Below are 25,013 nucleotides of genomic sequence, written 5' to 3'. Positions count from 1 at the left end.
CAAATGTTTATTATGAGGCATACAACATATGTGAGAGACTGACAGTGTATTCGCTATGTCCCATGGGTCTCCCACATGATACCCCCAGCAGCGACAACATCCAGGAAGGAGACAACAGGCCAGAGACAGTGCAGGAGGCTGCAGCAGAAATTTCTGGGCCCAGCAGGACACCACCACAGTCCCCTCAGGAACAAGAGCGGGAAATGGGGGAAGCTCACACAACCCCTGGCCCCAGCCCCACAGCAAGTCGTCCAGAGCAAGCAGCACGACAAAGGCGCAGACACAGACGCCGAGTTCTGGTGGTGCCCCAGGAGGAGATAGGGGAGGCAGCAATGTCAGGAGTAGAGGCATCCCTCCTTAACAGTCAGCACCTGCAAAACAGACAATTGCGGTCAATATCAAGTGCTTTGCACAGAATGGAGAACAACATGACCCATGGCTTGGCTGAAGTGAACTCGCAGTTCACTAGACTTAATGATAATGTGGGCGATCTCAGCCAGGCCATCCGCCAACTAGTGACGGACTGGTGGCAGACAGGCCCAGCGCAGGGAGTGCCACCTAGTCGCACGCTTTGACCGCATGGCAGCGTCAATTGGGCGTCTTGCTACGAACACTACTGGCCTGTCTAGACGGACCGTGAGTTTAAAGGTAGAACTTGGCCACTTTGCTGGGGATGTGGAACGTAGACTAGGCCGCATCAGCCACGCAGTGGACTTGTTGGAAGCCAGGCAGGTGGCAAGGGGCACAGGTGAGACCCCTCAGGACAATGAGGAGGGGTCCACAATAAGCGGTGTGTCTGCAAGTGACTCACGTGTACTGAGGAATGCAAGTGCACGGCAGGGGTCAGCAGACCCACCTGGGATGAACCATGCTGGGCGCACGAGGAGGAGGGTGTAGGCCATTAGCCAGCATGACTCATGAGGCACATGATGTCAATGTGTCCTCATAACGTTTGGACATGTACAGCCCCTTACAGACAGCATTTTTCTTTCAACATTTAGTTCACAAATAAAAAGGTTTTGTTTGTTCCACTACACAACTGGGCTCTGTTTGTGTAACATCAGTGAGTATGGTGACAGTTGTCACGTACCTGCCAAAGTATTGGGTTGCAATGTGGTCCCGTCTCTGTCTGCCTTGATTTGCAATGCTTCTATCCCCAGGCTGGCGATGTGGTAGCTCCTTCTCCTCATCCTCCGAATCTGTGTCCTCAGGGGTGAGATGTAGCCCACGTCTGGTGGCAATGTTGTGTAGGATTGCGCATGCGCCAACGATCTTGAATGCTGTTACTGGGGCATACTGGAGCGCACCTCCACTTTTGTGGAGGCATCTGAATCTTGCCTTTAACAGTCCAAAGGTCCTCTCGATGACAGTTCTGGTCCGCAGATGTGCACTGTTATATCGCCTCTCCTTCTCATTGCCAGGTGTTAGGTACGGGGTAAGTATCCATGGTCTTAGCGCATATGCACTGTCACCTGTTTGGCAAAAATAAGCAATGTTAGCAGGGCATGGATGGTTTCTACAGTGACCTGTATGTATGGCTTCAGAGTGTAGTCAGCAATAGCTAATAGATATCTGTCTCCAAGCTCCCCACGTTCTAGGCGTTGGTGTATCCCACTGTGCCTGAATATGTATGAGTCATGTGTACTCCCTGGAAATTTGGCTACAATGTCAGTGATGACATTATGGGCGTCGCATACCCACCTGGATGTTTAGTGAGTGGGTACATTTCCTATTGCGGAACACATATTCCAGATTCGCAGGAGGGCAATGTCTCCTGTCCACACACCCTATTACATGTGGGAAGTTGGCAATTCTGTAGAAGTCCAACTTGGTGTTGTTAATTTCTGCCTCATTCCTGGGTAGGTATATATATCTGGACATGTGTATGAGTATGGCATCTAGGAAACATCTGAAGAATCGTGAGAGTGCACTTTGGGATACCCCACCTGCCACAGCAATCACCCCCTGATAGCTACCCGAGGCCAAGAGGTGCAGTGAGCATAGCACTTGCACATGTGTGGGGATGGCGCTGCCGCGCATTGTCTGTCGTTGAAGCTGCGGATTGAGTAGTTCAATTAATTCTCATATTGCTGCACTGCTCAGTCTATATTTGTCATTTATCTCCTCCTCAGTTTGTTGGAAAAGTGTCTGCTTGGTTCAGTATATTCTCTCCTGTCTCTGGCTCCTTCTCCTCCTCTGCTGGGTGGCGTGGACTCTCCTCCTCCATGCTACCACATACAGTTCAGCCATTTTGAGTAGCCCAGATGCCTTCTGGGTCTCCTTTTATACTTTGGTTCTGGTTACCACCTGCTCTGACTTAGTCGTAATTTGGGTGTGCAAAATGGGCTTTTTGCGACTAGTCGCAATTTGCGAGTGGCTTTTTCATATGGTTTGCAACTTGCAAATTGTGACTTCCTCTTTGCGGGTAGCACAATGAGGTTGCTTTTTTTGTGAGTCAGTAATGGCTCGCATCACAATTTGCACTTCGGAAATGGGATTTTTGCATCCCATTTCGGATTTTGCGAAGTTGCAAATTGCGAATTGTGCCATTTGCGACTCGCAAAACTTTGCTACATCTGGCCCCAAGTCTCTTGACATCATAAATTATCAGGTTCACTTACAGTGGCGATCCAGTCCAGGCTATCCATTTATGATTTTGCGCCTGCAATGTTCCTCGAAACATTTTTTGTTCCTTCCTTGGTCAGATTGCATTTTGTAGTTACCTACAATACAATCCTTATTTTCTGGTTTGGGCGATGTTCCCACCATAAGACTCTTCTCACAATATTTATTAAATGAAACAACTGGAATGGGTGGTTTATCCTACTACCTAACCAATGTACTACTTTGTTTAAAAGATCATTTTAACTCTCTCAACGTTCTCCCATTACAGGCGGAACTACCTTCAATTTCACTACATACCAGGTAGCTTGCAGGGGGAGATGCAAAACTCAAAGAGGTGTGGTCTTAAGTAGGCGTGCACGAATAGTTGAGCATTTCCACTCAATAATTTCTAAGGAGGGATGGGGTCTAGCTAAACTATCCTTCACTAGCCTTAGCACATTCACCCCACTTAGATTTGTTTGATTGAGACTACGCTTCGGGAGGGGAAAGAGCTCTTCTTAACATTAACTAAAACATTTTTTGACCGTGATTTGGTCTGAAGTGCTTTCCGACTTAGGTGCGGAGGTGGGGGACCATTCGACTGCCCCGCCTACAGAGTTGAAGATAAATTATGCAACTCCAACTCTATGTTCTCTAGGCGAGTCATTATTGCAGATAAAGCAGAATTTATAGCCTCTTTAATAATTTAGGTTACATGAGCTTTAAATTTTGTAGGCACAAGAAACACCTTAGCATTCGTATTATCTTCAGTTACATCCTCTGGGCTTTCTACCTGAATTTCGCTGACTCTGGGGGGCCATGCATTGTCTTTTACTATTGTGAGGTCCCTCTGTCCTTTTCCTCTTCCCCACAGATGGCTTTGCGAACTCTAGGACAGTTGAAACAAGCACCTACGCAACGGTTCCTTTTGAGGGGCCATCCATCACTATTTTTTCGGACTCAGTAGGGATTGTGTCCTTGGCAAGTGAATGTACACCATTTTTCCTTAGACACCATGGCGGAATCACATATTACAGAGCTAGTAGGCAAAGCAAAGCCTTTCTACCAGTTCAATGTCATTGTTTATAATCACTGCTGCTCTGTTTAAGTAGGTGTCCAAGGTAGCCTCAGATGTACTAGCCAAGGGTACATCCTTCTTTTTACCCATTTTATGCCTTTAGAGAAAATGCACAGTACCTATTGCATTAAATGTTAGGGGGTGGCGCAGTCCAGCCTCTTCTGGATGCTGAGGGGCGCAGGGCAGGCCTCCCATTGCCCCATGCTTTGCCTGGGCACATCCCATGCTACGGCAATACTGTTGGTGCTTTAAGCACTAGTGCAGCTCCCAGCTGTGGCAGGGAGGCAGGCTAAGGCAAGCGGTGCTCCCTGGGACCCCAACTCCCACCATGGAGTGACACGCCCAGAGAGGTAGAGCGGTCTGTAGGTGCGTCCCACTCTGTGGGGATACTGTCAGCACTTTAAGAGCTAACACAGCTCCTCCCCCCTTCTCAGCTGTGGCAGGCAAGCAGGCTAAGGCAAGCGGTGCTCCTTGGGACTGTGAGTCGCACCAGGGAGTAAAGGGGCCCGAGAGGCAGAAAGGTCTGTAGGTGTATCCCCATCTCTCATTTCCAGACAGTTCTGTCTGTGGCTATACTGTAACAGTTTTTCCCACATCCATGGGTAAAAAGCTGTGGAGAAATCTTGAACATTTCTGGAAACTATGTTAAAAATGTACATTAATAAATCTAAAATATGCCAAAAATAAAGAAACATTAGAATTATTTAAACTTATGCATAGAATTATATATATATATATATATATATATATATATATATATATATATATATATATATATATATATATAAAATTTACTTTAAAAAACAGAGGCTACAGGGATGTTATAGTTAGGCTAACATTTTAAATGTACAAAACCATACAAATTCACCTGTTAGAGTTATCTCAAGTAACTATAACTTGTAGCCTAAGGTAACTATAACTCGCACCCTCGCTGTGCAGTTTTTCCGCCAAAAACGTTACTGCAAATATTATATTGATATTATCAATGATGCTATCAAAGATGTCATGAGTGTCGTAATTTGTGGAGTAATTAGCAGTACATAGCGAGGGCGTGAGTTATAGTTACTTTAGGGCATGAGGTTGTGCTATTATGAAGGCACGTTATTTTATCTTAGGCCTGCAGCTTCTGCCCTTTCACTCCGAGACATGCATTTTTATTCTTCCTATTATTTTAGCAAAATACTTATTTTAGTGCAGATATTTTTATTATTTTAGCAGCTTGTCCTTCCGCACAAAATTCTGTTATTCTTTTCTCTTCATGGCATTTTCATTCATTGCCAGCACAAAGCGTTCATTATGTCCTGAACTCCTATACATAGAAATATCTGTGTTGTCACATCAGGGCAGTTTTCTCAGAACACCAGGTGTTTTATTATAAAACACCTCACTGCTCCCTACACGAAAGAGGGGATTTCCAACCATTTGCATCATATGCTGCACGTCGTCTTTGCAGTAACTTCTGAGACCTAACACAATCTCTCCCTCCATGTTGGAGAACTCTCAGTAGACCAAAAGACCTCTTCTCTACCTAAAAACACAGGCCTGATGGGCAGATTAGGGCTTACACTGCCATGCTCCTGTATAGAATCTTAGCAGCTCAGGTAGGAATGCTAGAACCATTTTTGTGACAGTATGGTGGGACTTTTCCTATGTTTGACTTACCTTGTCACTGCCTTGCTTTTATCATGTTTTATCATACTTATAATCGTAATACATGCCTTTGTACATAGAAAGCACTTGATTAAATAAAACGTATTGAACCTAGTCCTGCTTCTGTTTTGCCTTTGTGCAACATATATGACTTAGAGAAAGGGGTCAAATCTGTTCCACCACGGTTTCCCTGAGAAATCTAAATGTCATGAGAAAGGCTGCCGCAAAAAACCTTTTACTTTTGGGAACTGGCGAGGTGCTGCTAGCTGGCTGAAAGGGTTATGCCAACAACTGTCACACAGCACAGGATCAGGCTCCTTCCTCATTCTCTGTGGTGCTGCCGCCCAAATCCAGCAGTCTTGTTACTATAACAAGAGTCTCTATTACATGGCACACCCCTACCTCCTTTTCCCCCCCAGCGCCTTGAGACCCTTACGGGTGAGTAGCATGCTCTATACATTTTTTTGATTGATTGATTGATTGACCTCCAACATTGGTTAGGCACTGAATTACGGATCTCCCAAGTATCTCTGTCTCACTACATGCTAAAGACACACTAATTACCCTATACAGAGATGTCTGTGGTATTAGGAATATCCTCCTCAACTAAGATAGGTAGTACCTATTTTTCACTGTAGGATGTTTCAAGTTCGAACCTTTAAAAGTGTTAAGGGCCAGATGTATCATTTTTTACAATAGCGATTACCTAATTGCGATTTTTAGCAAATCGCAATTAAGTAATCGCTATTGGAATGTGTGAAACTCCAGGAGTTTCATACTACGATTCACAAGGGCTCGCAAATCGACCTACCTCATTAACATTCATAGGTCACAATTTGCGACCAATTGCGAATGTCTGTGATTGCTTTTCAATAAAGCAATCTTTTTTTCTAAAATGCAGCCCGTTTTCCTTAAAGGAAAACGGGGTGCGTTTAAAACTGAAAAATGAAAAGTTTTCTTTTCATTTTTTAAGAGTAGGCAGTGGTCTGTAGGACCACTGCCTACTCTTAAAAAACATTTTCACATGCATTCACAAAGGGGAAGGGGTCCCCTGGGGACCACTTCCCTTTTGCGAATGGGTTACCACCTACTGGAAGTAGGTAGTAACTGCGATTGTTTTGCAACCGCATTCACAGTCACAAAACAATCATACATACCTCTGCAATTCGGTATTTGGAAGGGACGCCCTTGACACGCCCTTTCCTAATACCGAATCAGTATGTAGTTGCAAATCCAATTTGTGAATCAGTAACAAGATACTGAATCGCAAATCAATAATATTAAGTAACCTTAAAGGGGAGACAGTAGCTCTGACAGTCCGCATGGAGATCCAGGATGTTCCTGTACAGGATCAGGAGCAGCCAAAGATTATCGCCAACACCTATTCCAGTATAGGTCCAGATAGTTTGGGAGCCAGACTGAGTAAACCACAACTACAAGGTAAATCCAATAAGGATTCTACCAAGCATGCAACAGAGGTTTCTGAAAATGCTGTGGTAAAGAAAAACAAAATAAAGACAATGTAAAACAGAGAGGAGAATGTCTGCGCCCAGGCACCTCTGAGAAACAATACAATTTAAGAAATAGAGATGGTTTGAAAACCTTGATAGATATCGATAGACATCAATATGTCGCTACATGCCAATCTTGCTCCTTTCAAGATTCAGCGGATAAACAAAGTGAGAGATGGTGAGCATTCAGAACAAGGAAACGAATATGTGAAATTGAGAAAAGATTTCATAACATTTCTCTGAACCTCCTATAAAAGAGGAAGAGAAACCTCCCCAGCAGAAACAGCAGTTTAAAAAGAAAAAGGTGGCAGCTATTTGCATCTGAAATGTCATGCATGTTGAGAGTCTTAATGAAGAACAGGAAGTTGGCATTGACTTTGCTAGACAGCACAGCTGAGGTCACAATAGTTTGCTGGAATCTTTAAGAGCTTCACACATTAGTGTGATGTGACAGCAACTAACTACTACTTAGAAGTTGAAACTGAAGATACGCAAGTCTCCCCCCTCCGACAGAGTTTACAAATTGAAATTGCAACTCAAAGGAGACATTGAGGTGGTCATTCTAACCCTGGCGGTAAAAACTGCCAGGGCGAATGTCCGCGGTAGCACCGCCAACAGGCTGGCGGTGCACCGCTGGGCATTCTGACCGCGGCGGTTCAGCCGCGGCCAGAAACGGAAAGTCGGCGGTGTACCGCCGACTTCCCGCTGCCCATGAGAATCCTCCATGGCGGCGGAGCGTGCTCCGCCGCCATGGGGATTCTGACACCCCCTACCGCCATCCTGTTCCTGGCAGGTCTCCCGCCAGGAACAGGATGGCGGTAGGGGGTGTCGCGGGGCCCCCGTAAGAGGGCCCCAAAAAGAATTTCAGTGTCTGCCTAGCAGACACTGAAATTCGCGACGGGTGCTACTGCACCCGTCGCACTCCAGCAACTCCGCCGGCTCCATTCGGAGCCGGCTTCATCGTTGCTGGGTCTTTCCCGCTGTGCTGGCGGGCGGCCTTTTGGCGGTCGCCCGCCAGCACAGCGGGAAAGCCAGAATGGCCGCCGCGGTCTTGTGACCGCGGTGCGGTCATTTAGAATCACCGCCTGAGTGTACTGTTAGAGTAATCTTCTGGGAAAATTTGACATTGTGCTATGATATCCTATTGGCAGAAACAGATTGGCCAACAGAATTTGCCCGCAATCCTCAGTTCAAGGAAGAAGTTATTATGCCTTCTTTTTCACCTCTTGTTCCTAGGGAATTAGGAGAAGTCTACGCAGTAGATACAAGCTCCTGCACTGTATTGCAATCATATGGGTTGGGACAGAGACTCTCCTTACCATATAATATCTATCAGATCAAAGCCGCAGCCGCAGCCTCAACCTCAACCTCAATATTACATTACACATGAGGCTAAAGCACCCTTGGGAGAGATACTCACAAAACTAGAGTACCTGGGCATAATTGAGCCCTGCGTCTCAGTGAATAACAACCCCTCGTTTCCTGTAACTAAGCTGGACCATCCTTATAGAATAGCCTTAGATTACAGACACCTAAATAGTCATGCACGTACATTTGCTAGCCAAAATGCACACAGCACAGCACTGATTATCAATTTAGTGCGCAAAAAATACAAAATGACCATGGATATCTCCAATGGGTTCTACTGCCAGAATATAGTGACTGAAAGCAGGGATTTAAAAGATTTAGAGCATTAAGCTCACAAAGAAAACTGTGTGGGCTCCTGCAGGGATATAAGAACAATCCTGGACATTAAAATCCATTCTACACAACATTGACCCTGAGGTGTTGTCCTGTGTAGATGATATCTACCTTACGGGTGATGATCTCTTGGAACATTTAAGATGGGTAGCTCACATTGTTGTGGGATTTGCCAAAATAGGCTATAAATTAAATAAAAAATAAAAACAAAAATTGCCTTTCTCTGTGTCCTGTTTTTGGATTATAAGTTATCTGATAAAGAAAAGAGCCTGGCAACCCACTGTCTATCAACATGCGTGCAATTATAACCACCAAATACCATTAAAAAGCTGCAATCATTAGTAGGCTTTTTCAACTTTGGCAGAACTTACATTCCAGACTATGCACAAGGCATAAAACCATTGTATGATTTAATACACCCCGAATTTCAAAGTAGATATTGGGCAGTTGAAAACACACGCATTCTGGAAGCATTGTGGCATTGAAGCAAAACATTTACACACACATGATAACAAAACAAATTTGGTCATCAGAGTAATTGCTGGTGCTATTGGATTCACTTATGTAACATTCAATAAAGCTGACCCAGTACCTATAGCATACAAATCACACCTGTACTCGACAACTGAACAATGGTTTGCTCCAACTGAAAGTATTCTGACTGCTGTTCATGTGGCTGTCATAAAAGAGAGACCTCTGGCGCTGGGGAAACACATTATTGTTTTAACCCCCACACCAGCCCTGAAGGCTGTTACAAAAGCCAGTGCCCCAAACGCAAAAGCACTACATCCATGCTGGATTAAATGGGAAACATCTCTGACTGGCACTTATATAGATTATGTTTTTGACCCAAAACTTCAGACTCAAAAATACCTTCAATATGAGCTTGAATACCCAGTACCATCAAAAATCTTGCCTCTTTATCAATATCAAACATTAATTTATACTGATGGTTCAGCACAACAGGCAGAATGCACAAAACAACAGTACTCCCCAGCATGTTGTACATGGTGTCATGAAGGATAGCAAATTCCTTCCTCAGAAAACTTACACGCAGACATGAGGGGACTGCACTGCACAATTGGCAGAGATTAAGGCTCTGGTATTAGCACTGAAACATGCGGATCTGGAATAGCTAACAAAAATAGTGTGGGATTTGTACTACTGTGTCAAGTCTTTTAATGAATTACTGGTGCCAAAATGGGTTCAGAGATTCAAAAGGAAACAACATCAAACACAGATTATTGTGGGGAAAGTAGCAGCTCTGAGAGAAATGCTACCCAATGCCCATGTAGTTCATACACTGGGTCATCAACGCGTGGGACTACACGTTGCAGGCAATGCCTTGGCTGATGAAGCAGCCAAATCAGCAGTAGCCATGGCTTCTCTTGCTGCGATTACCCGTTCCAGTTGCATAATGAAACACAGGCTGCTGTGAAAGCCTCAGCAGACAGCAGGCCCTTGCCAAAGGTGTATCCTGCTAAATATTCCTACCACATACGTGCACAGAACATTGCCTTTGTAACAATTCCAGGGGTGGGTGATCGTGTAATCCCCAAACAGGATCAAAGACCAAAGTTGATAAAAGTAGTGCAAGAGGGAGTTGTTTTGGCTCATGCAGGTGTGTCGGATACTATTTCCTTATTGGAAAAACGTTACTGGTGGCCAGGTCTATATAAACAGACCAAACAGTATGTCCTTTGTTGTGACCTCTGTCAACTAATAAAAGAATCCACAGTAAAGCGCCCATTGCAGGCACTACTCCAAATTTCCAACAAACCACTACAATGTGTATACCTGGAACATTGTGGTCCTTTGACTCCTGATGGTGCATACAAATACATTGTAGTCGCTGTTGACTCTCACTCCAGATTCCTATGGGTATGGCCACACTGATCAGCTGACACACAAACTGTTATTAAAGATGTGCACGTCTTTATTGGGACATATGCAGTTGCAGTATTTCATTCAGACCAGGGGCCTGCTTTTGCCTCAAGGACATTCAGGGACACCATTGCAACATTGGATGTCCAATTGTATTACTCATCTCCCTATAATTCCGAGGGTAACAGTATAGTGCAGTGAAAGAACCAAGACCTAAAGGAATCCTTCATAGTGAGAGCATTAGGCATGGGTCGTAGTTGGTCTAGCCACCATTATGGAGTCCAGAGAGCACTTAATAATCTGCCTAGAATATCCCTGGGAGGGTGCACCCCATACGAGATTCTGTTTGGCATACCCATGTATGTCCCGGATCTTGATGACTCTGGCAGCAGACACACCTTTTGACATAAATGAACATGTCATTGTCTTGCAGGAATTACAGCACTTCCTTGATGAAAACGCATGTGCATGTGCCACCACCTTGGGAATAAGGGATGCATTAATAACACTGACTGGCTGGATTCCAAAAGTTGAGGATCTGGTGCAAAAAAAAGTTACTGTGAAAAAAGCATTCGGGTCTTCCTCTCGAACACCGGTTCCAGGCCTTTGGAATACACAGTACCAGAACTGTCAACTTACCTCCGCTGCCTGGTTCCATTTTGTCTCTATCGACAATGTCAAGTTACATCATGTGGCCGATCCTACAAAGCAGACCTAGAGGACTCCTGGGTAGTTCCCGAATCCTTCTCACTACCAACCAGGATGTACCTCTACAAGTTTTAGTCAACAATGTTGACACTTCCCTGAGCCTGGGGAAGGTGGAACATTTTCTTTTGTTGTTACCAGTAAGTTCTTCTGTGACAAGAAACAGCCACATTTCTGAACAGTGTTTTTCAAATTTGACACAAACAAATGGAGTAGTTTATTACGAACTGCCAAGGGACACATCTGTCAGTTCCACATTTCTGACATAGGCTCCAGTACTAGCAGGAACCGCTTCTGAATATTTTGTCAACATCAATGATTCTTTCACTGATTCTTCTACTTCTTCTGCAGTATCTGTATCAAGAGCACGTAAGCTGTTCGCTTACCTTAAACTTAAAACTAACTATCTGATTTGTCCATGGAACTATTGGTGGGGCCTATTAACTGTGCTTGCCTTTCTTCTCTGGATTGGTTTTGTCATCATTTTCTTTTTGCTGATACATGGTCATTATCTTCCTGAATGCTCTGCTGTTGAACTGGTGGATGAGGTCCTAAAACCACATTTATCTTTACATAAGGCCCAGAGAGACTTCTCCCTAGTGAACATTTCAGCTATACTGATTCTTGATGGGATTGTTTAGGATATAGTTTTCTTATATATCTTTTGGCCGATGGAGAGCTTTCAAATGTCATATGTGTTTAAAGTTTCAATGAATGATATAACACTGGAAGTAGTTTCTGATGATTGGGGTGTAAAACCAGTTGATTCTATGATTTCTGAGCTTCAATATTATACTGTATATGTAAGTGAAGATGTTTATCGTACAACTGCTAATTATGGCGATATGTTCTGTGATAAACATTACGGACATCATTTCATACATAAAGCTAGCACCTAGAGAACCGTTTACAATTATACTCAATCGGGACATTGTCCGACCCCACCAGTGAGGAGTTCTAAAACATATATGGAAAAATGTGCGTATTTTACTGGGCACTATGTAAAAAATTCTGAGCCTTATTATTTCAAGTTACCTCATACGAAACTGGAAAATATTTTGTTAACAAATTGATTTATTTTGATTCCCTTGTTTCCCTGTTGGAGATAGAAGGCTGTGAATATTGGTTAAAGTCTGTAGACCTAAAAAGTATTTGGGGAACTAAAGAGTGGCAAATACAGGGAAGGGAAGCTTTGTTTAACGCATGGCTTATTCAGTTGGAATTTATATTTCTGAACAACACTATACAGCAAACTAGTTGTCTAGGCTTAGTGAAATATAAGGAAATGAAAGTACCCAGTATTCCCTCACCAGTTAAATGTAATAATTGGCAAAAAAATAATAAATGTCACTGAAGAACAGCTCTATGGGTGGGGCCAGAAAGGAACATTTAACCCTACACTTTCAGGTCCTGACAGTTGGTTATTGTGGCCAATGGACACAAAATGGTTGCCATGCACATTTTGTTAACTCCATAGGCGGTTTTAGAGCAAGCTGACCTGACCCTTGTTACATATCATCACCACACTCTAACATTGTTGCCTATAGCGTAGGAAAATTATGCCAACAGTGGCTGAAATATCCCACACTAGCAGCCATAAAGGAGCACCTCAGTCTCCTATCACAAGATACAGATTTACAAGATTTCTTGTTAGTCCCCAGAAAACCATGAAAACAACACTTCTTGTATGCAAATTATAATTAAATTTGGAAACATTCCCAGATAGAAACTGCAGCCACCGGTTAAGACAAATACATCAGGCAAACTTACAGAAAGCATTAGCCGTTGTAGATAATGGAATGAACACCCTGTCCAACCGCATATACACCCTCAACAACATAATTTCTTCTGAGCTTGATGTTATACAAAATCACATGTTGTCTTTACAACATAGACAAAGCCAACTAATGTCCATTATGTAGTTAGGTTGGACGTTACAAGTCCTAACAAGTGGTTGCGTGCCATGGCAATATGTTACCATGAAAGACCTGTTTTCCGCATTTAATTTAACGCAATAGCCACAAATAATGGTTAAGACGGAAGCGACTTATGTCATATTGAAAAAGTGCTTTTTACTGTGGGGGAAATACCATCTACTGTCTGGTTAATTCATCGGTTAATTAATCTACCTACGTCCACACTTCAATTCACCTTGTGCTTGAAGCACGTTCCTGTAGGCAGATATGAAAGGCTAGGAAATAGCTATATTCATGAGGTGTAGGAGCTGCCCTTTTTGTACAAATGTTTGAATGTCGTGAAAGAGGTCTTTCTTAGTGGAAGTGAGTGTGAGACTTCTGTGAGCCATTTGATGAGTTATACACAGCTTTCCTTGTACAGAGCATGTAATGCTTCAGTAGCAAATTTAGCATGTTATCTGAAGGGAGTTCCACCCCTTTGATTTGCCCAGTGTTCCACATGCTCTCGAACTGGAGCTATGTGGTTCTGAATAAAGACAACTGTTGTGGAATGCAAGCCAGAATTGCCTACATCGTTTTGGTCTTCCAAATTGTCACCTGTTGCAGTAATGTGCTTTTTCCTCCAATGCAACAGACGAAAGTAGCAGATATATGGCCTCATATTGCTACTTCAAAGGTAAATTTTGACAAGCTAAGCAGACTAAAAAGCTCTTTTGTTAAATAAAACATGGTGCTTATATCTGCCTGTGAGACCTATGCTCTCTAAGTGGTGAGGTCATCTGCAGAGATACAGTCCCTCTTAAATACTAACTTTCTAAGACACTTTGGTGAATGAATTGGGCGGATTTTTAATGCCTCGAACACCAATAGGATTGTACTTTTCTTTAAGGCTGTTGTTTCCAGTTTTGTCAGCACCTTTTCCTATATATTCGGCATTATACCTTGAGCCATACATTCAATTGTCTTGAGTGTTTTCAGGGGATTCCCTTTCACTTTGGCATTAATTGGCTGAATGTTGCTGCTGCTATTCTGTCTTTGCAATGGCTGCCCTATCTCAACAAGGAGGACTGATGGCGCTTCCACCAGCCCAACTGTGTCGTAATTACATGTTGCAGTTCTTTTGAGCACCATTTCTAGAGGAACTGGAGTGCAACTGGTCTCTGTCACTCAGACCGGTTTTGAATTGTGGGTAGCCTGTCCTTCATCGCTTGTGGTGCCCTTTCGAGTATGCACCGGAAGTATGTCTTGCTAAGCAGCACATACCTTCTTTGAATGCTGATCTGTTGATGTTCTTGTTGAGGGCTCATTACCAGACAGACACATTGAGATTGCGTTTGTTGTGGGAAGCTTCCTTTGAGACGCCATTTGAAGATTAAGTGGCTCTTGGTGCTACAATACCTGGCACTACATGGGATGCTGCTGCCTCACCTGGGGTAATGGAACATGAGTGCACTCTTTTTTTCTTTGTCAATGAATTGGTTTAATTGACATCTGCCGAAGTGGGGTCTTCCTTGGATTCTAGTAAAATGAATGAAATTGGGGATTTTGTAAAGGACCATGGTTATTGTTGAACCGCTGATATTTGGCCTTTTATTGATTGATATGTTTTTAAAATTCTAAGTTGGCAAGTTTTAATTTGGCCATCATTCTGGTCTTTTTGCTTGTCAACATCGACATTTAATTGTGTACATTTTAGACTTGATTTTTAGGTAGAAATGGCAGTTTTGATTTAGGCTTTATTAGGGACCTCTACACTTTGCACCGACAAGGCGGAGGGAGTCATGAGGTTACTTTAGCTATTCTACAGGCACGCTATTTTAGCCTAGGCCTGCAGCTTGCGCCCTTTCACTCCGAGACATGCATTTTTATTCTTCCTATTATTTTAGCAAAAGCTTTATTTTAATGGAGATGTTATGATTATTTTATCAGCTTGTCCTTTCGCACAGAATTCTGTGCTTCACTCAAGGTTGAACTTGATAAGTTACAAGTTATTGTCGGCACAAATTATTCATTATGGGCCAGTTGTACCAAAAATCTAAATTGTGACTTGCAATTTGCGAGTCCCTGCGACTCGCAAATTGCAAGTCACAATTTGGAATGCAGAAAGGTGTCTCAGACACCTTCGGCAACTCGCAATGGGGTTGCAAAGACCCACCTCATTAATATTAATGAGGTGGGTCGCAGTTTGCGACCCCATTGCGAGTAGGGGCACTCACGGGGATGGTTGCCTGCTGGAGACAGCAGACCACCATGTCTGTGACTGCTTTTTAATAAAGCAGTTTTTTTTTTCTAAGTGCAGCCCGTTTTCCTTAAAGGAAAACGAGCTGCACTTTGAAGAAAAACCCGAAACCTTTAGTTTCTGATTTTTTCAGGGCAGGTAGTGGTCCATTGGACCACTGCCTGCTCTGAAAAAATATTTTCTATTCCAGTCACAAAGGGGAAGGGGTCCCATGGGGACCCCTTCCCGTTTGCGACTGGGTTACCATCCACTTCAAGTGGATGGTAACTGTGATTCCATTTGCGACCGCTTTTGCGGTCGCAAATGGAATTGAATCGCATTGCGAGTCGCAAATAGGAAGGGAACACCCCTTCCTATTTGCGAGTCGGAAATGCATTTTGCGAGTCGGATCCGACTCGCAAAATGCATTTCTGAACACCGGTGAGGCTTTTGCGCCTCGCAAATGGCGTTTGTCGCCGTTTGCGCCCCGCAAACGCCTTCGTACATCTGGCCCTATGTCCCTAACTGTCATACACAGAAAAATATGTGTTATCATGTCAGGGCAGTTTTCTCAGATCATCAGATGTTTTATTGTTTTATTATAAAACACCTCACTGCCCCTACAGGATGGAGGTGAATTCCAGCCAGTTGCCATTGTATTCTGCAAATTGCCTTTGCAGTTTTTGCTGAGACCTGATGCTTTCTCTCCCTCCATGTTGGAGGACTTTCAGTGGACCAACATACCTCTTCTCTACGTACAAACACAGGCATGGGGGACAAGCTCCTTCTGGGGGCCTGATGGGTAGATTAGGGCTTACACGGACATGCTCTTGTTAGAATCTTAGTAGTGCAGGAACCATTGTTGTGACAGTATGGTGGGACTTTTCCTATGTTTCACTTTCCTTGTCACTGCCTTGCCTTAATATGTTTTAGCATACTTACAATTGCAATACATGCCTTTTTACATAGAATGCAGTTAATTCAATAAAACCTGCTTCTGTTTTGCCTTTGTATGTGTGAGGCATATATGACTGAGAGAAAAGGGTAAGATCTGTTTCACCACGGATTCCCTGAGAAATCTAGATGTCATGCTAAGGGCTGCCACAAATCACCTTTTACTCTTAGGTACTGGTGAGGTACTGTTAGCTGGCTGGAAGGGTTAGGCTGACAGCTGTCACACAGAGCAGGGTCAGACTCAGTCCCCCACGCTCGGTGGTGCTGCCAACCAAATCCAGCAGTTTTGTTCCAATAACAGGAGTCTCTACCACAACGAGTTATAGTTACTTGAGATAACTCTAACGATAACAAGTGAATTTCCATGGTTTTGTACATTTAAAATATGAGCCTAAACATAAAGTTCCTGTAACCTTTGGTTTTTAAGTTAATGTCTATGTTTTTTTAATTCTATTTCCTTTTTTAGTGAATTTCTATAGTTTTTTTAAACTTAATTTTCATTACTATTTGTTAATCCAACCACCGATGCCCACAGCAATTGGCCGTGCATGGCGGCTGTTGGCCACAGTGGCCCGGCCTTCTGCATTTTATTATTTTGTTGGGAGACTCAGGGAAATGACCACAGACACACATACACTTGAACCCTCAACCTTCTGTGTACGGGTCTGAGACCTTAACCACTTGGCCAAAAGGGACTCCTCAGCATGTGGTGTCCAGATGTAGCTATGACATTGAACCCAAAGGTTGTTTAACAATAGGAATGTGTAACAGTCAAAACACTGGAAAATAAACAGACACACTGTCATGAGATACAATTATTTGAACCCTCAGCCTACTGAGTGACAGTCCATGAGCTTTACCATTAGGCCAGAAGTGACCATAGGCTGCTGTCCACCACAATGTAACTATAACATTCTTACCAAAAATCTTGTTAGTCTGACTGTTTGAAGCCATTGAATGGCGAGACCTTTGCAATTACAATCTCTGTCTTTTCCATTCCACTATTGAATGGAACAGAGAGAGAGAGAGAGAAGAGAGAGAGAGAGAGAGAGAGAAGAGAGAGAGAGAGAGAGAGAGAGATAAAGAGAGAGTGAGAGAGAGAGTGGCAGGGCCACTGGGAGAGACTCTAGGCCCTAGCTGGCTCCCCATGTCCTGCGGGAGCCTGCATTGTTCCCACAAGCAGGGAGCTGCTGTAAATAGCATCCCCCTGCTTGCGGGAGCAATGCTTTCACCTGTTTCCCTGCATGCATATTTGCGTGCAAGGAAACAGATGAAAACTATTTCACAGCTCCTACTTCCAGAAAGCGGAGTCTTTGCTCTGATTTGGTGGGAGCTGTCATTTAATTAAATTATATAATCTGCCCTGGGGAGGTGGCATTTCCCGGGCCTGCGGGGAGCTGATGACCCCCTGCATTTACTTAGATATTAGCCATGGGGGGGTGGCAGTCCCCTGGGCAGCAAGGCCTCTGTGACCTGGCCCACCCGGCGGCCGACGGTGCCCGTTGTTATTATTTTTTTATTTTCACCAGATCTGCCGTGATGCTTGATGAATTTTTTTTTAATGCTTTCTTGCTCTGGGGGTGGGGTTGGGGCCACTCTCAGACCCCCAGGACCAGAGCTAAGGGGTTAGGGTGTACCTACCATGGCCCCTTTTTTTTTTTTAATCTTGTTTTCAGGGACTTGGCTGAAGCCAAGTCCCAACATGGCTGCCAACACTTCCTTGTTGAAGTTAAAGTGTTGGCAGCTAATCAGATCTCAGCACAATATCAGGAGGGTTTGCAGAACCTTTCGCATCCCTATATATATGCATTTGGTTTTTCTTCAATTTCTCAAAAACTACTGAACAGATTTACACCAAATAATAACAAGGGTGCCTTCTGGACCAAGAGCTATCTCTCTGCCAAATTTGATGTAGTGCCATTCAGTGGTTTGTGTGCTATTCCTGTTAAAAATCCCTATGGAAAAATGCATGGGGGAAAAAACGTTTTGGGACCCACCCTTTTTCTCAGCCCTTGCTTGACTGATCACCCCAAAACTTTCCAGGCAGCAGTTGAAGTGAATGCCATATTTTTTGTAAAATTTCATGAAGAGTCGTCAACAGCGCCAAAGTTATTAACAAAAAAAAAATGCTTTTTCTATAGAAACTAGGTCCTAACAATAACTTCTTAGTGGCGGCCGACACTAGGTGGTATATCTATATATAAACATATATATATATATATACTGAAAAAACAAAGGTTGCAGGGCAGGGAAGTTATAGTTAGGAAATAGAATTAAAAATCCTTAGAAATTCTCTAAAAAAAACTAAGGTAGCAAGGAAGTTATAGTTCGGTTCAGATATTAAACGCACAACACCATAGAAATTCAAGAGTTATAGTTATACTTATTTCAAGAAACTATAACTCATGCCCTAAGGTAAGTATACCTTGTGCCCCTGCCATTAACAGTTTTCCCATTACAAATTTTATTGCAAATGGTACAGTCATATTATGATTGATGTCATACAAGATGTAATATGTGGGGTAAGTAGCAGTGCATGGTGAGGATGCAAGTTAAAGTTACCTTAGGGCATGAGTTATAGTTTCTTGAGATAAGTATAACTATATCATCATCACCTCCTACGCCGACGACACCCAACTTATACTCTCCCTCACCAAGGACCCCGCCAGCGCCAAGACCAACCTACAAGAGGGTATGAAGGACGTCGCAGATTGGATGAGGCTCAGCTGCCTAAAGCTGAACTCTGAAAAAACGGAAGTCCTCATCCTCGGCAACACCCCGTCCGCCTGGGACGACTCCTGGTGGCCCACGACCCTCGGCACCGCACCGACCCCCACAGACCACGCCCGCAACCTCGGCTTCATCTTGGACCCTCTTCTCACCATGACCAAGCAAGTCAACGCCGTGTCCTCCGCCTGCTTCCTCACCCTCCGCATGCTCCGCAAGATCTTCCGCTGGATCCCTGCCCACACCAGAAAAACCGTGACCCACGCCCTCGTCACGAACCGCCTGGACTACGGCAACACCCTCTACGCCGGGACCACAGCCAAACTCCAAAATCGCCTGCAACGCATTCAAAACGCCTCGGCCCGCCTCATCCTTGACATACCCCGCAGCAGCCACATCTCCGCACACCTGAGACACCTGCATTGGCTCCCTGTCAGCAAAAGGATCACCTTCCGACTTCTCACCCACGCACACAAAGCCCTCTACGACAAGGGACCGGAATACCTCAACAGACGCCTCAGCTTCTACGTCCCCACCCGCCTCCTCCGCTCCTCTGGCCTCGCACTCGCTGCTGTCCCTCGCATCCGCCGCTCCACGGCAGGTGGGAGATCTTTCTCCTTCCTGGCGGCCAAGACCTGGAACTCCCTCCCCACCAGCCTCAGGACCACCCAGGACCACTCCACTTTCCGGAGACTCCTAAAGACCTGGCTGTTCGAACAGCGATAACCCCCCCCTTTTTCCCCTAGCGCCTTGAGACCCGCACGGGTGAGTAGCGCGCTTTATAAATGTTAATGATTTGATTTGATAACTAGAATTTTTATGGTTTTGCACATGAAAAATCGGAAGCTAACTGAACCTAAGCTACTGCCAGGCCCTGAAGTCTACCCCCTATAGGTACCCAGTACCACACCATGCACAGCCTTGACAGTGTCCAGGAAAACAGATATAAAGCCCGCTCTAAGTGATCGGGAGCAGTTTTCTTGCCCCTGCCCGCTGGGAGTGGACTTATCTTTTGCTCTTGCTCTTTCAAAGCTCCTGCAAAGTGAAAGCAGACTACTATGTCCCGAGGGTGGGAACCTCAGGACAATGGGAGCCAGCCCTGGGTGGGGGATGGCAGTCCACAATGACACTAACTTGTTTTTGCAGGGCATAATCTATGGAGGTTCTGGTCCCCGGGGCCACCCTCTCCCGTTTACTAAATGGGCATGACCACAGGGATGTGGTAGTCTCTGGGGCAATAGTGGGCCCAGGAGGGGGGTCTGCACTGCCCCCTCCCCTGTGAGAGTTTGGCCTTGCCCTGGGGAGGTGGCTGTTCCCTGGGCCGTAAAAGGCCTGGGGAGGAGGGCTGCATGGCCCTCCTCCTCTTCAGTTAACATTGGTCTGGCCCTGGGATGGTGGCGGTCCTCAGAGCTAGTATTGGTAACGGGTAGAGGTGCCACATGCACCCACTCATCAGAATGAATATTCAAATTTACCCTTGGAACCTGCCCCACATAAGGTCTCAACTATAAACAAGCACAGGAGACCAGGCATTTTTTAATTTTTATTTTTCCGGAGATTTACAGATCCTCCATGATTATTGGGGGACCACAGCACCAGACGTACGGGGGTCAGGGTATTCATACCCTGCCCCTTCTCTTTTTTAATTTAATTTGGGTTTTGTGGGACTTGCCTGAGTCCGAGTCCCAAAATGGCTGCCAACCTTCCTGTCAGCCAATCAGATCTCAGCATAAGATCTTTTGAATCCATGGAGGATCCCAGTCCATACATATCTATATTTCTTTCTCCTTGAATATTTCAAAACCTACTGAACAGATTTGTACCAACTCACAAAAAGAGATCTTTCTGGACCGAGATCAGGCTTTCTTCCAAATTTGATGTAATTCTGTTCAGCGGTTCAGGAAAGTGCTTGGGGAAAATGCGTTTTAGGACCCCCTTTTTCTCAGCCCCTGTTTGCCGAATCATCCAGAATCGTTCAAGACTGCAGCTGAAGTAATTAGCCTATGAGTTATGAAACTTTCTTGAAGATTTGTCAAACTGCGCCAAAGTTATTGGCAAAACAAGAAATGCTTCTTCTATGGTATATTACATACATATATATTTTTATTCTCACTGATAAAAACAAAGGTGAAATGGTTGTTACAGTTAGGTGAAAATGCAATTTAAACCATACCATTTTAAACAAACAAAACCACAGAAAATTACCAGTAATAGTTATCTCAAGTAAATATAACTCATACCTTAAGGTAACTACAACTCGTGCCCCAGCTGTGCACAGTTTGTCATCAAGTATGTCATTTTATACAAACATTGCTGTGATGTTATAAATGATGTCAGAGAACATGTAGCAAGAGGTGTAATGTGTGAGAATTCCCTGAGTCTGAGTTCCAAAATGACTGCCAATACTTCCTGGTTGAAGTGTTGCCAGCTAATCAGAGCTCAGCATGGGATCTGTCAGATCCGTGGAGCATCCGCGTCATTCGATATCTATATTTCTTTGTCCTTAAGGGGCATATTTATACTCCGTCTGCGCCGAATGTACATCAAAAATTTTGACGCACATTCAGCCCAAACCTTGCCCCGTATTTAAACATTGACGCCCGAGCCCGCGGATGACAAAATTCTGCTGTGTGCGTTATTTTTGGGATGCGGCAACCCGCCTTGCGTTAATGATATGCAAGGTAGGCGTTCCCGTCCCAAAAATTACTTAAACGGCCGTGCATCGTATTTATGCTTTCGGGCAAAAATGCAGCACTGCCGGGAGGCGGACCCAGAAAATGACGCACAGCCCAATTTGCGTCAAATTGTAACGCCTGGGTCAGGGCAGGCATTAAAATGGGGCAAACACACCTGTATTTAAACAGAACACACAGAAGCAGCAGCAGAGCAGCAGAGCAGCAAAAGGGAGACATGGAGGTGCTTCTCATCCAGCGTGCACGCAGACGCAGAGCCCAGCAGCTACAACAGCAGCTACCACAACACCAGCAGGGACCCCAAAGGCAGCGCAGAAGGCAGGAGAGGATATTCCGCCCCAGAACAACCCTTCATGGCCTCAGGGAACACAACATTATACAGAGGTACAGGTTGAACTGGCAGGCCATTCAGCAGCTGCTGCGCAACATTGAGCCGCAGTTGGCACCCACCTTGCTGACACCCCGCACCATCCCAACAGAAACCAAGCTGCTTGCCGTACTTCACATGCTGGCAAGTGGCTCTTTTCACACAACTGGTGCCCTGGTTGCCGGAATATCACAGCCATCATTCTCTGCCTTTTTGCCCAAAGTACTGGATGCCATCATTGGACTTACACCCCGCCACATCTGCTTCCCTAACACACTGCAGAAGCAGCAGGAAACAAAACAGGGGTTCTACCTCATTAGTGGCTTCCCACACGTCCTTGGTGCAATCGACTGCACACATGTACGCCTTGTGCAACCTGCTGCAACTGAACACCTCTACCGCAACAGGAAGTACACACATTCCATCAATGTGCAGGCCATTGTCGATCACCAAGGATTTATCACCAACATCGTGGCAAAATATCATGGGAGTGTCCATGACTCATTCATCTTCCAACACTCTACCATCAATCAGCACTTCCAGGATGGACGGTATGGCAATGGACTACTTGTTAGTAAGTACAGAAACCTACTTATATACACACTGCACAGCAACCCTCTAGGACACACAACACATTCTCCACAACAGCAACATGTCGACAGGAACACACTGAGGTCGTTACACCGCTAGGCATGTTTCTTAGGTCACCATTGAACCTGTCTCACATCTGAAATTAGTGTACAGTCTAATGTTAAGAAGTCAAAGATCACAACGTTTGGAGTGGGTTGCCTAAATGTCACCTTGCAAATTGTAAGTGTCTCAATGACGTTGACATTAATCCATTGCAGAAGTCTAAAGGTATGGGATGTCCAGGGTACATTGATATGAACGTGTTAACAACACTGTCAAATTTAACCTGTGTATGGAACTATCATCTCACCCCCAGTGAAGACACAGGGACACCTGTATCACAAGTCACAATGCTAGGGAGGGCACACTGTACTGCAAATCCCAAAACATACTGCTGACAACCGGTTAGCAGCCAAACACTTGTTCAGCCAAGGAAACAACACAATGCAGATGGTACATCCTACAAGCTTAGGATGTGACATAATAATGCAAAAGAGTCACAGACAACACAAGACAACTACTGCCATGAAAGGTCATTTCAATAGGGCTAGCTACATCAACATGATCCCCTTTATTTTCTCTTGCAGCTGATCAGGGGTATGGCATCCAGCCATGGATAATGACACCTATTGGCAACCCGAGTACTGCAGCAGAGCATGCCTAGAATGACGCACATAGGAGGACACGCACCATAGTCAAGAGGACGTTCGGCATCCTCAAGTCGAGGTTCCGGTGCCTCGGCATCACTAGTGGTAGCCTCCTATATTCCCCGGAGATGGTCTGTAAGATCATCCTAACAAGTGCTATTCTGCACAACATTTGCATAAAAAGGAACATTCCCCTACTGGAACCTGAGCCATACATGCCTGAAGAGGAGGAAGAGGAGGATGGTGGCCTGCAACATGAGGGGGAACAACAGAACACGGCCACTGGTTTACGCAGGCAGCAACATATCGTGAACAATTTCTTTTAAATATATTCACCATCACCACTTTTTGAACTAATTTAAATAAACACCTATAAAAATCACCATATCATTGTTTGGCTATTCATTTTTGCACACCTTCATCTCTAACTATCAGAATAAGAGTGTTGCTTCATGGGGCATTGCTGATATACCGATTAGGACACTGAAAATACCAGAGCTAATGTGACGCGTATCATACAATGGTCACATACACACACACTGTAAATGACATATATTCTGTACATTTCACCTTTGAAGGGCAATAGGAGAGGACCACACCTATTTCACACATACATGTTGAAATCATGGTTCAACGCAGCATATGGCACACAACTAAGACGCCATCACTCAATAAGGGGAAAACAAGCCTCATACATGAGACAGTGGATGTGCTTTTGCATCAGTAACAGGAATGTCTGACTAGACCCTTGACAGCAGTAAGTCCAACTGCATCCAATATTTGCAAGGACTATCTGTGACCCGAGTTCCATAGAAGCAGTACATAGACAGCACAAGTGCCACACATATGAGCAGCATTGCGCACATGACATTCCATGTACATGTCAGCCCATTTCCTAATTCCTGACACACCCATGCACCTGGTCACAACCCACCTGTCTGAAGAGGTCCCTGTAATAGTAAGATGTGTACCCTGATATTCCCTCCTCTATACACACAGCTTGTCAATAGCAATCGAGTGTGCTACACCCTTTCCTATGGTACACCATTGTCATAGAACATCTGACTGCATGGACTTCAGGTCAATTATTACACTGGCTTCTAGTTTCCAAGCCCTGTTAGCACCTGTAGATTGCTTCCCATGTGAAAATGACTGTTGGCCATTAGAATGCAAATCTCACCTACAGGACTAGTGAGAAACAGATGCAGCCCACACCTGTGATCACCTCTATGCACACCACCCATTTCAACAAGCACTGCCCCTGCTGATGCCTGGAGCAGCATAGGAGTTGCCATTTTGTCAAATACACCGTTAAGCATTGATACTAATTAAGCTGTGTAACACAGCCCTTGGGGTCAATTGTCACCTTAAAAAACACAGGACATACACAGTTTTACATGTCAACTGTCTAGTTCGTCCTCCAAACAGTCTTAGTCAGACCACTGATTATGTAACTTGTCAAATTGCTGGATCCTGATTCACCCTGCATTCTGTCAGCCTGACTGGCATCTGTCTGTGCTTCACACTAAAGTATCCCTGTGTTTACATATGTACCACACTTGCGTTAGCAAACCTCTCATTCATCAGATGGTATTTGGGCATGTGCTTCTTCAATGCATACCCAAATACATTGTATAGCATCATCTGCCTTTTAACTGTACCATATGAGTTAAATCCTCTGTGAAAACCAAAATTCATGGCCCATCCCTTGTCTGGGTCTCATTTATG

This window comes from Pleurodeles waltl, chromosome 10 (genome assembly GCF_031143425.1).
Source record: "Pleurodeles waltl isolate 20211129_DDA chromosome 10, aPleWal1.hap1.20221129, whole genome shotgun sequence".
In the NCBI taxonomy this organism is placed as follows: domain Eukaryota; kingdom Metazoa; phylum Chordata; class Amphibia; order Caudata; family Salamandridae; genus Pleurodeles; species Pleurodeles waltl.
Note: the sequence above shows the minus strand (reverse complement) of the source record.